The following is a 14,152-nucleotide window of genomic DNA, read 5'->3' as shown; positions in this document are numbered from 1 at the left end:
GAAACCCAAGGAGGGGTCGCTATAAGTCGGTCCAACTCGACGGCACATAACAACAACAACAACAACTACCCCCTAGTTAGTGATTTACCTTCCTTTTCCCTTCTATCTGTGGTCAGCTTCAGGATGATTCTTTCTGTGTGTAAAACTTTTCTTGATTTTTTTTCTTATTCTTCTTCTTTTATTTTTTTTAATCCACCCTGTAATTACGTTTCTCCTGTGTCCTTCTTTCCTCTGCATTCCTGACCTCTGATCTGTCTCGCTGTACAAATGCTGCCTTTCTGATCTCCCATGATTGATTATTCTAAAGAGTGTACCTACCTGCTACCTGCTATAAATATTCATCTTATATGCCTGTGTACTTACTGTTTGGCTGGAAACCATAGGAGCAAATTCATTTCTGGGCCTGAAGGGTGATTAAGGGCCATAGTCTGAGGGGTGTGACCAGTCTACATCAGACCAATAACAATGGTCTTTTTAATCATTTTTTTTCTTCTTGACATTTTCCTCCTACTCTACCCAGGATCTCCTGCACTGATCCCTATGCAAGTGGTTGATAGAGCTACCTGGGCAGCATCTAATTCTTCTGGTCTCATGGTCATGTGGGCTGAGGTTCACATGGTCTTCTAGTCTCTTGGACCAATTGCTTCCATGTATCTTTTGTTTTGTTCATTCTTCTTTGCTTTGGACAAGAAGAGACCAAGTGTTTTATCTAAATGGCCACTTGCAACCTTTTAAATCCACAGTTGCTACTCACCAACCTAGGATGTAGAACGTTGTTTTTTGTGTAGTATATGAAGCCATTTGTGTTTGAAGTCCCTTGTGACCATGGTCCTGAGCCCATAGGCCCAACATCTTGCTCCCTCAGGGTGGTTGGCTATGGTAAGAGGTTATCATAACTTTGCCCCCTATTAGTTCTATTTATATGGACATTGTTACAGCAAATACAAATATGTATGCATCTCTTTAATAGCTAATGATTGGAAGCTTTCTTAATGTTCTTGTTAGCTACTTGAAAGTCTTGTTTGGTGAAGTGTATGTTCATGACCTCTGGTCTTTTTATTTTTTAATTTTTTTTATTGTGATTTGGGTGAAAGTTTACAGAACAAATTCATTATCCATACAACAGTTCACATAACTTTGTCTCATGACATTGACTGCAATTTCCCACAATGCAACAGCTCTCTTCCCATTCTCTGCCCCCATAGTTACCTCTTCCCAGTGTCCTGCCCTCCCATGCACTCTTGCTTCCCAAGCTTGCTCCCTATGCATACATAGCATTTCTGTTCTCACATGACTAATCTCTTCGAGTGTATCTATCTAATGTAAATGTTCAGCTCATATGTCTGTCTTTTGTTTGGGTGGAAGCCACAGGGGTCAGTTCATTTCCAGACCTGAAGGGCAGCTAGGGACCATAGCCTCAGTGGTTCCATCAGGCTCTAGCAGAAAAGATGGTCCCTTTTTTTTTTTTTTTTTTTTTGAAATGATTTTTGAGTTTTGTTCCAGATTGTTCTTCTACTCTATCCAGGATCTCCTACACAGATCCTCCTCCAAGTTGCTGACAGTGGTAGCTGTGTACCATCTAGTTCTTCTGGTCTCATAGTTGTATAGGCTGAAAATGCATGGTGTACCAGTCACTTGTACTAATTGTTTTCATGTGTCTTTGGTTTTCTTTGCTCTGGATGAGGAGAGAACCATTCTTGCATCTAGATGGCCACTTGCAAGCTTTTAAGATCCCAGTTGCTGCTCACTAAAGTAGGCTGTGGAACATTGTTCTGGAGTAGTATATTATGCCAATTGAGCTTGATGTCCCTTGTGACTATGGTCCCTAGCCCACAGTTCTAACTATTCACTCCCTTTGGTTAGCTGGCTGTGGCCAAGAAGTGATTACTACCTTGTTCTTTGTCAGCTCTACTATATATATGATAGTGACCACACAAATCTCTCTTACTATTTGTGAAGAGCAGTTAAGGGTGAGTCAGGCTCTTATTGATGGTTGTGTATTTTGGCCAGTTGGTGCAGAGGAAGTGGTGGCTATTGCTCAGTAAGTAGAATTGCAGGAGGTGTTGGTGTGAGTGGGAGACAGCAACTGTGCCCATATGACCCAACCACAGGAACAATCACCAGAAATAGAAGAAAGAAAGAAAGAAAGAAAAAGAGATAAGGCAATAAATGAGAGAAAATATTAAATAAATACTTTTAAAAGCCAAAAGAAATATGAATAGAAAAAGGGAAAAACAAAACAACAGGAGAAAAAAAAAACAACTGCAATATCTGGGAAATGGGGATAAGAGAAAAGAAGTAGAGTAGGAAGAGTAGGAAAATAATTGAGGAAAATGGAAAAAGAAAAACAAGGAATGGGGAGAACCACAAGAAAAAAAAAAAAATGGGAACCAGGAAAAAAGAAGAGAGAAAAAGCCAAAAACTGGAAACTTTCCAGTCCTCAGTGTCTGGTATGTCTTTGTGATCCCCATCAAGTGGAGCCTCTTCTTAGTTCCCTGGAATTTGGGAGAATGCTGTCACTTTATATATCCAAAATGGCTGAAGTACTTGTAAACATTTAAAATGGCTGCACCCATCAGACAGCCAAAAGTCCATAGCTCAGCCTCTTCACTGCTTCCCCTTTTATTCACCAGCCACTAGTGCAGTCCTCCATGCCGCACCTGGCTAGCAGGGCCAATTTTTACATTAGTTCTTATGTTCTCACATCACTTGGCAATATTCGAGCTGTCTGTGCCATCAGGATCTCTGACAATCCGCAGCCCCATATGTCTCCTCTTCTAGGTGTTTTCATGCAGGTTCCTCTACTAGTTGGAGTTTAGTCCACTTCTGTATCATTCCTTGCAAAGCTCAGGGCTCCAGGATTATCTTCTGTATCTGTGTTAACTGGTTCCTCCTTTCCTTGTTGAAGAGGGTCTGTGTAGTTGGTTTGCCTATTCTGCCATCTTACCAGAACTCATCTATGGTTATTTTAAAATTGGGTCATTTGCTCTTGAGATATTAAACTTTTCTATAAATTTTAGTTTATTCCCTTGTCTGATATATCAAGGCCATTTTTTTTTTAATCCTAGTCTGTAGTTTCTCTTTATTCTTTTGTGAAGTCTTTTGATGCTCATTAATGTTTAATTTTCAGAAGGTCTCAGTCATCTTTTTTTTTCCTGCTATTGTACACTTTTAGGTTTATTTGATAGTGTATATGGACCATATATTATGGCCCCTAAGTTTGCCCCTATTTTTTTTTTTTATAATTTTTTTAATTTTATGTTCCATACATCTTGAGTTAGTTTCTGTGTATGATGAAATATATTGACATTATTTCACTATTCTGCAAGTAGATATCCAGTTTTGCCAGAACCACTTTTTAAAGAGACTATGTTTTCCCCACTTAATGGGTTTTGGCTCTTTGTAAGAAATCAGCTGTCCATAGGTAGATGGATATAAATTTTATTTCATCAGAAAAAATAAGCTACTATGCATGATGCTTACTATATAAGCATCTACTTATATAGCTACTTGGCTACTTAGCTTTTAGGAAGACCCTATATGAATTTAATTTCCAACTGTAGGTAACTAATGCACTAACACACTTGAGGTATGCAGATTATTTTTTTTTCACTAGCTTTATTTATTATTCTTACAAAGTATGTGGTCTCTTTTAAGTCTTTTAGGCTTCCATAAATAAGTTCTTATTTTTTCCAAAAGGATCTTTAACTCATCTAAATCCCTCTCTTTAATTTTCAGAGCAGAGAAAAGAAGAGGTGGCATAAAAGATAAAAAGTTTAAGGAAACATACAGTGCTAGGAAAGAATTTTTTGGGATTAAAGATAGCATTAGAGATAAAAGACATGAATGAAAACAGAACAAAAATGTTGTTAAGCTTCTATGACAGCTCAACTGTGTGCACCTTCTGCATTTTGTATCTTCCTTTCAAGCTGTGATATAAAACCTCAGGGATGTAGACAAAGTAACAGGAGCATATGTATTCCAGGAGCCACATGTAGTTAGAGGGGATTCCATGCAGACCATTGGCCAATTTTCCCAAACACAGCTGTTAAGGACCCTCTAGTATCAATCTTGTTTTGCTTATGGCATGTGATATTTCAATTCCTTTTGGTTTGTTTATGTAAGGTCATGCCGATTCTCTTGGGAACTTTCTTATCTGAAGCAATGATTTACTACATGTACCTCCTAATGCTAAAAATCATTGTTATGACTACTCACTATAAGAATATAAATGGAGAGTTTCTAAAGTTATCCAGCCAAAAAGACATCTCAGATTTCTATTTTTGGAGAATCAGGGAGCATCCCCAAATAGAATGTTAATCATTGAGTATTTCTTGGATCAGGAAACTTTTTCTGGAGATGTTGTGGCCAGATTCAACTCATTTTCAATTTCTACTGTATGCGCCCAATGAAGAGTCTTTGAGGACTTGTATAACTCTGAACACAGGTCTGTTTAGATGTGCTGGAACAGAAAAGCCATACAGACTATATCAAATGGGTGATAGTTTCTAATGTTCATTGATTCAGCACAGATTTTATTTGTTTCATAGTTATTGCTATGTGTTGTCTCTAACACATGATTTTAAGAGATTATATGGTATCATATTTTGCTAATCTCTGCAAACTATGTGTATTTTCACTACATTGACCTTGAGTTTTCAGAAAGGAGTAATAATTCTGTTCCTTTCCATAAAGTATTCAAATTCTCTCATAATAAAATTGATTCTAGTGCATTAATACCTACTCAGCAAATATGCTGTAATGAAGTTTATTCATTTGAGCTAAGTAGGTAAGCTTTTTGCCTACAAAATACAAACCTAGGTGTATTTTTAATGTGACAGTCTGTGTCTAAGTATGTGTAGTGCAGAAAAAAATGCATTACAATCAAAATTTTATTCAGTGGGTAAAACGATAAAACGTGTTTATCAACGATGATTAAGTTAGACAGGGCTGTCAGACAGGAAATTCATCAGGACTATGTAGACCATAAATACAGATAAGGGGAGGCAATATGGTTTTCATTAATTTAACTGCAGAAAAACACTGCTGTATTTTTAAAATTATTTTCAAAGAAATTTCACCCATGTACCTTTTTCTGATTAAAATAAGGAAGTTTTCTTAGCACAAATGCATATAATCATAGGCATAGACACATTATTTTAATAAGTTCGATTGGATAAATCTAGCTATTTTCATCATGCAGGGAGTTGGATAAGACTTCATTATTTTATTAATTCATTTTAGAAAGCAGTCTTTGCTTTATGTTTTTAATCCCTTATGTTTGTATCATTGTCAATATTGTTAATTTCTACCTCTCTCACCTCTTCTGCTTGCTGTTGACTGTTGTGCATTGATAGTTACTTTTATTTTATTTTATTTTATTTTTTTTTTGCCAATTTTTACTACCTTGTGCATGACCTTCCTCCCCCATTCTTTCCCTCAAAGTCACTTCTGCTGTAAAACCTGCTGTAGGATACCTACAGACCATTTAGGGAATCTGTACATTCAAAAACCTATGGGAATGAGTATCAGTGAAATAACTGCAAAGCTTTTAAATAATAAAATTTCATGTTATTTATAAACTTTAAAATATTCTCAATAATGTTATTAGTAAGAGTTACAAAATTTCAGAACTTAGAGAACACCATGGCAAATTCTACTTTTATCACGTTTATGTGGCAAGTACATTAAATATCAAAATGAATGGCTACTGTCAAGTTGTCAGTGTGCATTGAATCAGGCAATTGTTTATGAGTACTAGAATATCTGTAAGTGATTGTGCTTATCTTTGGGTATTTATTTTAACAGGCATATTGATCAGACAAAGAAATGTATATTGTGAAACAATGGTGTTTAAACAGCAGACATCAAAGGCTAGTACTGTAAGATAAACCACTCCATCTAGTGTAGAGGATACCAGATTTGGAAAGTCATTCTAAATAAAGCTGAATGAGCATCAGATGTTTCTAAAGAACACACTCATTCAGCTTTTTATTTGTTCCTGTGGGAAAATTAATGTGTCATTCAATGACTGCAAAGACTTCATCAATGCATTTTTCACATAAAATACTGCAGCCTCATGCCTACATCAGCAGAATTTTCTGAGGACCAATAGAAAACACCCATGTGGCATTTAACATGGCACCTGACTTTTGATACCAAATGCTATTTACTTTATTATGTGCAAAACAAAAGGAGGAAATATGCATGTAAAATTATATAAAACCTTTTTTTTTTTTCCTCCTGCTAGTGGTACCTATGACTAATACTATGCCAGATAATAGTCTGTTTCCAGGAGTCAGAATTTAGCCCAGGGATATTAGTATTTGAGTTTATTGCAAACGGTATGCACTTAACTGCTAACCTAAATGTGGTGGTACAAACCCCACCTAGATATGGAAGAATAGGCCACCCAATCCACTTCCTTTAAGATTCCCCAAGAAACCCTACTAATAGTTCTACTCTGTAACACACGGGGGAGGTATGCCTCAGAATGGACTTGTTGTTGTTGTTGTTGTTGTTGTTTGCCGTCGAGTCAGCCCTGACTCATAGCGACCCCTCCTTGGGTTTCCGAGGCAGTATCACTACAGAAGTAGATTGCCCAACCTTCCTTCCGAGGAGTGGCTGGTGGGTTTGAACTGCCAGCCTTCTGGTGAGCAGTCAAGTGCCTTAGGCACTATGCTACCAGAGCTCCCCAGAATGGACTTAGTAGCAACTAAAAAGAAAGAGAGTTGTATAGGATAATGTGGGTACCTAAATAGCAATCTTTTTTTTTTTTTTTTTTTAAGAAATCTATCCCAAAGCATACAACTATGAATGGATATCTTCAACCTGTTTTAAAGTTAGGGTCTCTCTGAATTTTATATATCGAGCTGAAAATACTGGGTTTGAATACCACAAAATGAGTTGTAATAATGTTTTTCATTTCTCCTTGGAGAATTATTTCCATGAATAGAGGATGAAAATCAATATATTTGAATCTTTGTATTATCTTATATCCTGGGGAAAAGTATTGGAATAATGTGGTTTTTAAACTCTGTGCAAGATCAGATATTTATCAAGCCTGGTTTCCAAATAGTACCACTTAACTGTAGGTAAGATTAAAGTAGGTATATGAAAGACTTAATTATAATTGTTGATCGCATTATACTTTTTATTCAGAAATCTCTCTCTCTTTGGTTTTTATTTTTAAACTAAATTGTACTTAACAAGGAAAATATATACACAAATTAGTTGCATATTAAGAACTTGTAAATTTCAAAGGGCAGCATAAAATCTATAAGGGGCTATTTCGCACCGCACCCCTCCCCCATGTTTTAATGAGTGATAACTTAAGTGTCCTTCCCTTTTTATATTTGCTAGTGAATGATCTGTCCATCCATGTTGTGATCATATTTCACCAATGAGCTTGTTGGGGCACCCCCATTTCATATGGTGAATGACAGATCAAGAGGTTCATATATACCTCTGAATACAATACTTTCATTTGCTAGTGTATGTATGTGTCTGAGGATCCGTGAGAAATATTATCATTATATGATGCTCTTGCACTCTAGGAACAACTACAAAATGACTCCTCTCAGCTGAGCTCCTCTTTATGAGCAGGTTCAATCACCCTTCCTCATGTTATGGGTAAAGGGAAAAAGAGAAATGGCTCGAGGTACAGATTGCATGGACTCTTGTGACCCAGGTGAATCAGACCTTACAAACTGCCTGTCAAAGCCATGCAAATTTCTCATAAGCAACTGGATCGCTTGACTCAAAGGGAGTTATTGATTTCCCTGCAGTGTCTCCGATGCAGAAATGGAAGACTTACATGTTTCTGATGTAGATGCTTTCTGGTATTTCTTTTGTTAAAGCATGTATTTTTCACCTGTTAATACCAGAGTTCACGTGGTACAGAAACATACTGAAAAATACACATTTTCTTTCCTCTAGTTTAAAAAAAGAAGGAAAAAAAGTAAGAACAAATGAAGGTAGACATTCAATACGGTCAGAGCCAGGAAAATTTCAACATCCTGATGTCTCTATCTATACTTCAATCAATACATATTAATGCAATCTATGTTATGCATATGTAAAAAATACTTGTCGTGTTAGTGAAAATTGGCACTGCAATTGAAACATCCAAAATGCTTGTTGTTGTTGTTATGTGCCATTGAGTCAGCCCCAATTCATAGCGACCCCTCCTTGGGTTGCCAAGACAGTATTACTACGGAAGTAGATTGCCCCAACCTTCCTTCCGAGGAGTGGCTGATGAGTTTGAACTGCCAGCCTTCTTGTTAGCAGTCAAGTGCCATAGGCATTGTGCTACTACCAGAACTTCTTCCAAAAGGCTAAGACTGTGAAATTAAGTGCAAATATAATTTTATTTTTAAATTTTTCAATTCTCTAATGTTCATCAAAGTGGTGTTTTTTGTTTTGTTTTGGGGTTTAGTGATTTCATGATACTAAACATTCAGATGGTAGCCAAACTCAGTATTTTAGTGAAAACTATATATATTTCAATTGCATCATTATTTGACTAAATTAAATGATGTTTGAGCTCTTTTAAATTTTTTGTTCAATGATTTACACTGTAGGCATTGAGCACCCCTTTTGTGGTAGTTGGAGCTGTGTGTCAACTTGGCTGGACCACAATTCTGTCTGGTTTAAACAATTGTGCTGTGGGTTGTTCCCATGATGGGATCAGATGTATATGTTTTGAGCAGCCAGTCTGTTGAGAGGAAGTTTCACTAGGGGTGTGGCCTGCTGGGAAAAGAGACACGCTTCTGTGAGTCAAGATAAAGTTATGCATCCTACAACTGTCCCTGAGTGAACAATCCACCATTCGGCCTGGAGATCTTGGATTTGTCATTCGTTGGAGTCAACAGGCAGCATACTGCCTGCCAATCTTGATCTCCTCAGCCCCTGCAGCTGTGTGAGTCGGGAAAATCCTCCAGCTTGACGTTTGATCCAAGCACTTGCAACTTGCCAGCTTCTATAAGTGTGTGAGCCGTTTTCCTGAGATAAATTTCCCTTCTTCTCTCTCTATATATAGGCTTTACAGGTTTTGCTTCTCTAGAGGACCCAGCCTAACACACTTTTATTCATATTTTTTCTTCCTTGAGCACATGTAGATGTGCTCTTATTAAATAATTTATTCAAAGGATGATTTCCTAACATTTATGTTAGAAAATTTTCATTAAGTGGAATAATAAGACATGTTGTTGTTGTTGTTATGTGCCTTTGAGTCATAGGCAAATATTGTTCAGTAATAAAATTATGTTCACTAAAATGTATTTGAACCATCTCGATCAAGTATCTTGATCATGTGTGTGCGTGTGTGTGTGTGTTTGAGTCTGTGTGTTTGTGTTTCCTCATTAAGCTACTATTTAAATTTACTTCTCTTTCATTGTTGTTAGGTGCCATTGAATAGGTTCAGACTCAAAACCACCCTGCGTACAACAGAACAGAACACTTCCGTCCTGTGCCTTTCTCACAATAATTGCTTTGTTTGAGCCCAGTTTTTTCCACCTACTGTGCCAGTCTGAATTATTGAGGGTCTTCCTCTGTTTCCTTGACACTCTATATCAGTTGGGCCTTTTGAACTAAGTTTATATGCCTTCCATCTGTGGGTAACTTAGGTGATATCGTGACAAGCATTTAACACATTTTTCCATGGAATATGTTTAGAAACTAATTTCTAAAGGGAAATATAACCTAGAGGGCACAATAACACACAGTTCTTAGGCCATACCAGAAAATCTGCACTTTCACCATTCAGAGTGAAAGCGTAAGTGGAACAGGAATGGAATATTTAAGCTTATCTTTTTCTTCTTCTGTCCTTTCTGTAGCAAAGATGCAAAACTGCACAGCTCCACCTCAGGGAACCCCAAGGGGTACATTAGTGCAGGGATTCAACCATCCACATCAAGCACAGAGGAAGCAGTGTAATGAGACCCTGACATGCTACTGCCTGACATATAGGTTTTATTAGATTAAAAGCTTCTGAAATGCCCATAAGGAAGAATGAGTCGTTGCATATTCTCCAATTCTAGAAGGCATAAATTGTTCTAGTCCATAAAACAAGTACATGCAGCTTGTGTCTGTAAATCATTTTTTAATCAACGGTGTTTCTGTTATCTCCTGTTGTTTGGGAGCATATTTCCTTTAATATTAACAATACTAATGTAAAAATTCCAATTCTATATCAATTTATTACCTTCTGTAAAAATATTAAATTTATTTTTTAGAGATTTCAACTACTCTAAAATATCTTAGGCTCAATGATTTACATCAAAAACCAAAGCCTGAACAAAATATAGTATCACAAAAAAATTATTTTTTTCTCTAAAATATAGTCTTAATTGTTCTTATTTACCTAATATTTTGCTTAGAAGGTGTGATACTCATTTTTTTGCATAACTGCATCAAACACAGAACTTCTAACTACACATTTTTAGCATTGTTTATATTGAATTAAATTTTTGTATTTTGTAGTTCAGAATTTTCAGCTCTTACATTATACAATGGGGTTTTTATGCTCTGCATAGGCAGTAATCGAACATGATCCCTGAGATTTCTCTCCTTCTGGTGGACACATGCTCTGCATTATCTTCAGGACTGTGCATATGATACATTTTGGGTGGCACCAACGGATACTGCAATGGGCTCCTAATGAAAGTTTGGAAGTGTAAATTCACGCAGAAATGCCTCAGAAGAAGGACTAGTAAACTACTCATGAAAGCCAGCCAATGAAACCAAAATAATTCTATTTTGAAAAGCATGCAGTCATCATGCAACAGTTGATATGATGGTAACTTTTTTTTTTTTTTTTTTCAAATAGTGTATTCTTATCATGGGAGGTCTTGTGGTATAGTGCCTAAGGCATTTGACTGCTAACCAGAAGGCTGATGGTTCAAACCCATTAGCCACTCCTCTAAAAGAAGGTTGGGCAGCTACTTCTGTAGAGATATCGCTTTGGAAACCCAAGAAGGGGTTGCTATGAGCTGGGATCAATTCTCCGGCACTGAGACATTCTTATAGTTGTTGCTAATCTTACTTGCCATTGAGTCAACTCTCACTCATAGTGACTTTGTGTGCAGCAGAGTGAAATGTTGACGGTTGCTGCACCATTTTCATTATTCTTGTTTTGTTTGAGTCGATTATTTCAGCCACTACGTCAATCCATTGCTCCAAGGGTCTCCTCTGTTTTCACTGTTGCACCCAGATCTTGCATCCCCAAAAACCACCAAGGAGCCGATTCCACTGCAAAAGCATAGGGGTTGTTTATTCGAGCTCAAGCTCGGACCCCTAACTGTCATCTACGCAGTGGTTCAGGATTGAGAGCCCCGAACTCAGGGGTAACAGGGTTTTTATAGGGGTGACAGCAGAAATGAGAAAGTTTCAATCAGAAAATTACAGGATTGGTTGACATTTTTCAAATTGCTAGTTGTTCCTACTTGATTGGCTCTGTCTTGGGGGCCGAAGCCGCATACTGCCATTTTTAACTATTTTAGGTAAGGTATTTTCTTGCTATTTACTGATTGGTTGTTGCTAAGGAGTATGCTAGGGAGTATCGATGAGGTGCGGTAGTCAGGACTCCTTGTGGTTTTTCCAGTTTGTCGCTAGGGAGTATTGATGAGGTGAGGGTAGTCAGGACTCCTAGTGGTTTTTCCAGTAACTAAAGCACTAAAGCATGATGTAAATGCTAAGGCATTTTGCAAAATGGCTACATACTTAAAAATGGTTACATACAGGGTGGTTATATAGAAACAGGGTCTCACATCACCAACCCTCAATGTCACCAACCATGATGTCCTCCCATCATTAGGCCATGTTATATGGCACAGTTGACATTGAAGTAGAAATATTATCTAAGTGAGCATGACTTAAGCACATGAGGTCTTTAAAGGCAGAGAAGTTTCCCTAGTTAAGAAGGGAAATCAGAAATATTTGAAATATGGAAGAGATTCAATGCAAAAGAGGTTCTCCATTGCTATAATGAAGGATGCCACGTGGTAAGCCCCTTAAGAGATCTGCAAGAAGCTGAGCTTAGTCCCCAGTTGATTTTCAGCCAGACAACAGGAATCTTAGTTCTATAATCACAAGGACATTTATTTTGCCAACAATTGTAGGGGCTTGGAAGCAGATATTTTCTTAGTTGAGCTTTCCAGAGGAGGATTCAGTGATCCAAAACTTTGATTTCAACCTTATGACACTCTGAGAAGTTTTATTAAATGTATTAGACTCTTGAACAGAAGACACCACACAACAAAAATGTGTGTTCTTTAAACTCTTTAGTCTGTGGCAATGACTCATCAGAAATAAAATTATAAGAAAATGTCATGCATTAAGGAGGTTCTGTTTCTTACATTTTGAAGCTATTTTACTAAAATTAAAAATATCAGTTACAATAAATTGAATATTTACTGTTTGTAGCCATCGTGTTCCTATTTATTTGAATGTTTTCATTTGCATTTTACAACTAAAGTATGAAATGGTACTATAGTAACCCCATTCTACAGATTAAAAACTTAGTTTTAGAGAGGGGAAGTAGTTTCTTTTGGTGAAATAGTTACTAAATTTCAAATTCAGAATATAAAACCAAGCACCGCAACTGCAGAGCCCATTTACCCTTCCATCACACTTCCTCCCATCAAGGTTTCATAGAACCACAGAGCCCAGGTAGCCCATTACATATTGTGTTGGGAGAATAGGCAAAGTGATGGAGACACAGCTACTCTAAGTAATGCCTGAGACTGACATGAGAACATAACCGTGGCTGTTGCTAAAAATGCAGACTTTCAACTCAGAAGTTCTGAATGAGCATCTACATTTAACGAAGAACTCTCAGTGACTCATTTCCACATTAAAGTTTAAACATTTTCCTTATTTTTTTAAAAAAGGTAATTATAAATTCTTATTGGTCACTATGACCTTGGGAATGTCACGTCATCTTCCTGATAATCAATTTCACACTTCCATAAAATAGAGATAAAATACCAAATGTTTTAAGGATAAAATAATGCCCAAGTTTCTAACACATTGCCTGGCACATAAAAAAAAAAAAAAAAAAAAAACCTCCATAATAACTAACCATAGTTGTTTTTGTTATTTAAGCGATGAAAGCACACCAGGAAAGCTGGAGGCAGGAATCTTCCTAGTATAGTGAAACCTGTGAGAACAAAAACTCCCCAAGAGTGCCTCACATAAAGATCTCACTGGTCTTTGACAGCATGCAGTCTTACCACATTTCTGTGGCTCATTTTAGTGGAAAGTATTTGACTTTTCCTACTCTGACCGGTTTCCTTATTTCCCCGGTTGCAGCTTCCACAGGTTATCCTGTTCTTCTTTCTCCCTGGAGCTCAGCAGTGACTCAGGGAGAAACTGAACCCACCCCAGGGATCCAGTCTCATGGTAATGTGATGTGGTCAGACAGGAATGCTAGAGTGAGATGGGGAAGGCCTGGCAGCCACACAGTCTCATGAGTTAGCTCTCTTGTCACAGAAATAGTGTTTGAGTGAGTTGTAAGCTGGCTTCTCTCCCCATGAGGCTGAAGCACACTGACAAAATGGAATTTTGGATTATTTTCCCAGATATGCAACAGTGGTATCTTTGTATTACCAAAACTTATTTTGTATCATGACTGTTTATAAAACTTGAAGCTATCAGGTAAAATGTTATATGAACTGGAAATATGTACTTGTTAAAGCCTTTTTAAGTAGTTAATCTATAAAATTAAATTCTAGTTATCAAAGGGAGCTCTGGTGGTGTAGGCATTTGACTGCCAACCAAAAAGAAGGCTGACGGTTCAAACCCACCAACCACTCCTCAGAAAGAAGACTGGGCAGTCTGCTTCCATAGAGAGACTGCCTCAGAAACTGAAGAAGGGCTTGCTATGAATCAGGATTGAATCAATATATCAAATACGTAGGGTAACTGTTTTCAGTTATAATCCATTAAAACTTTTTTTTTTCATGTTCTTTTATAAACTGAACCGTATTTTCTCAGAATATTGAATCTTCACTCTTAAAATTGCTTCTGAGGGAAAAATTACCTTTAAAATAATTTTCTCTACATTTAACTAAATGGGAATTTACAGGACGAACATGCTCTTAATTTGGGAATCATTAGTTTCGCCACTTAGAGACCAAAACTATTGGCAGTG

This window comes from Orycteropus afer, unplaced genomic scaffold (assembly GCF_000298275.1).
Source record: "Orycteropus afer afer isolate SDZICR_OR568_19922 unplaced genomic scaffold, OryAfe1.0 scaffold00484, whole genome shotgun sequence".
NCBI classification, from domain to species: domain Eukaryota; kingdom Metazoa; phylum Chordata; class Mammalia; order Tubulidentata; family Orycteropodidae; genus Orycteropus; species Orycteropus afer.
This window is presented reverse-complemented; position numbering follows the sequence as displayed.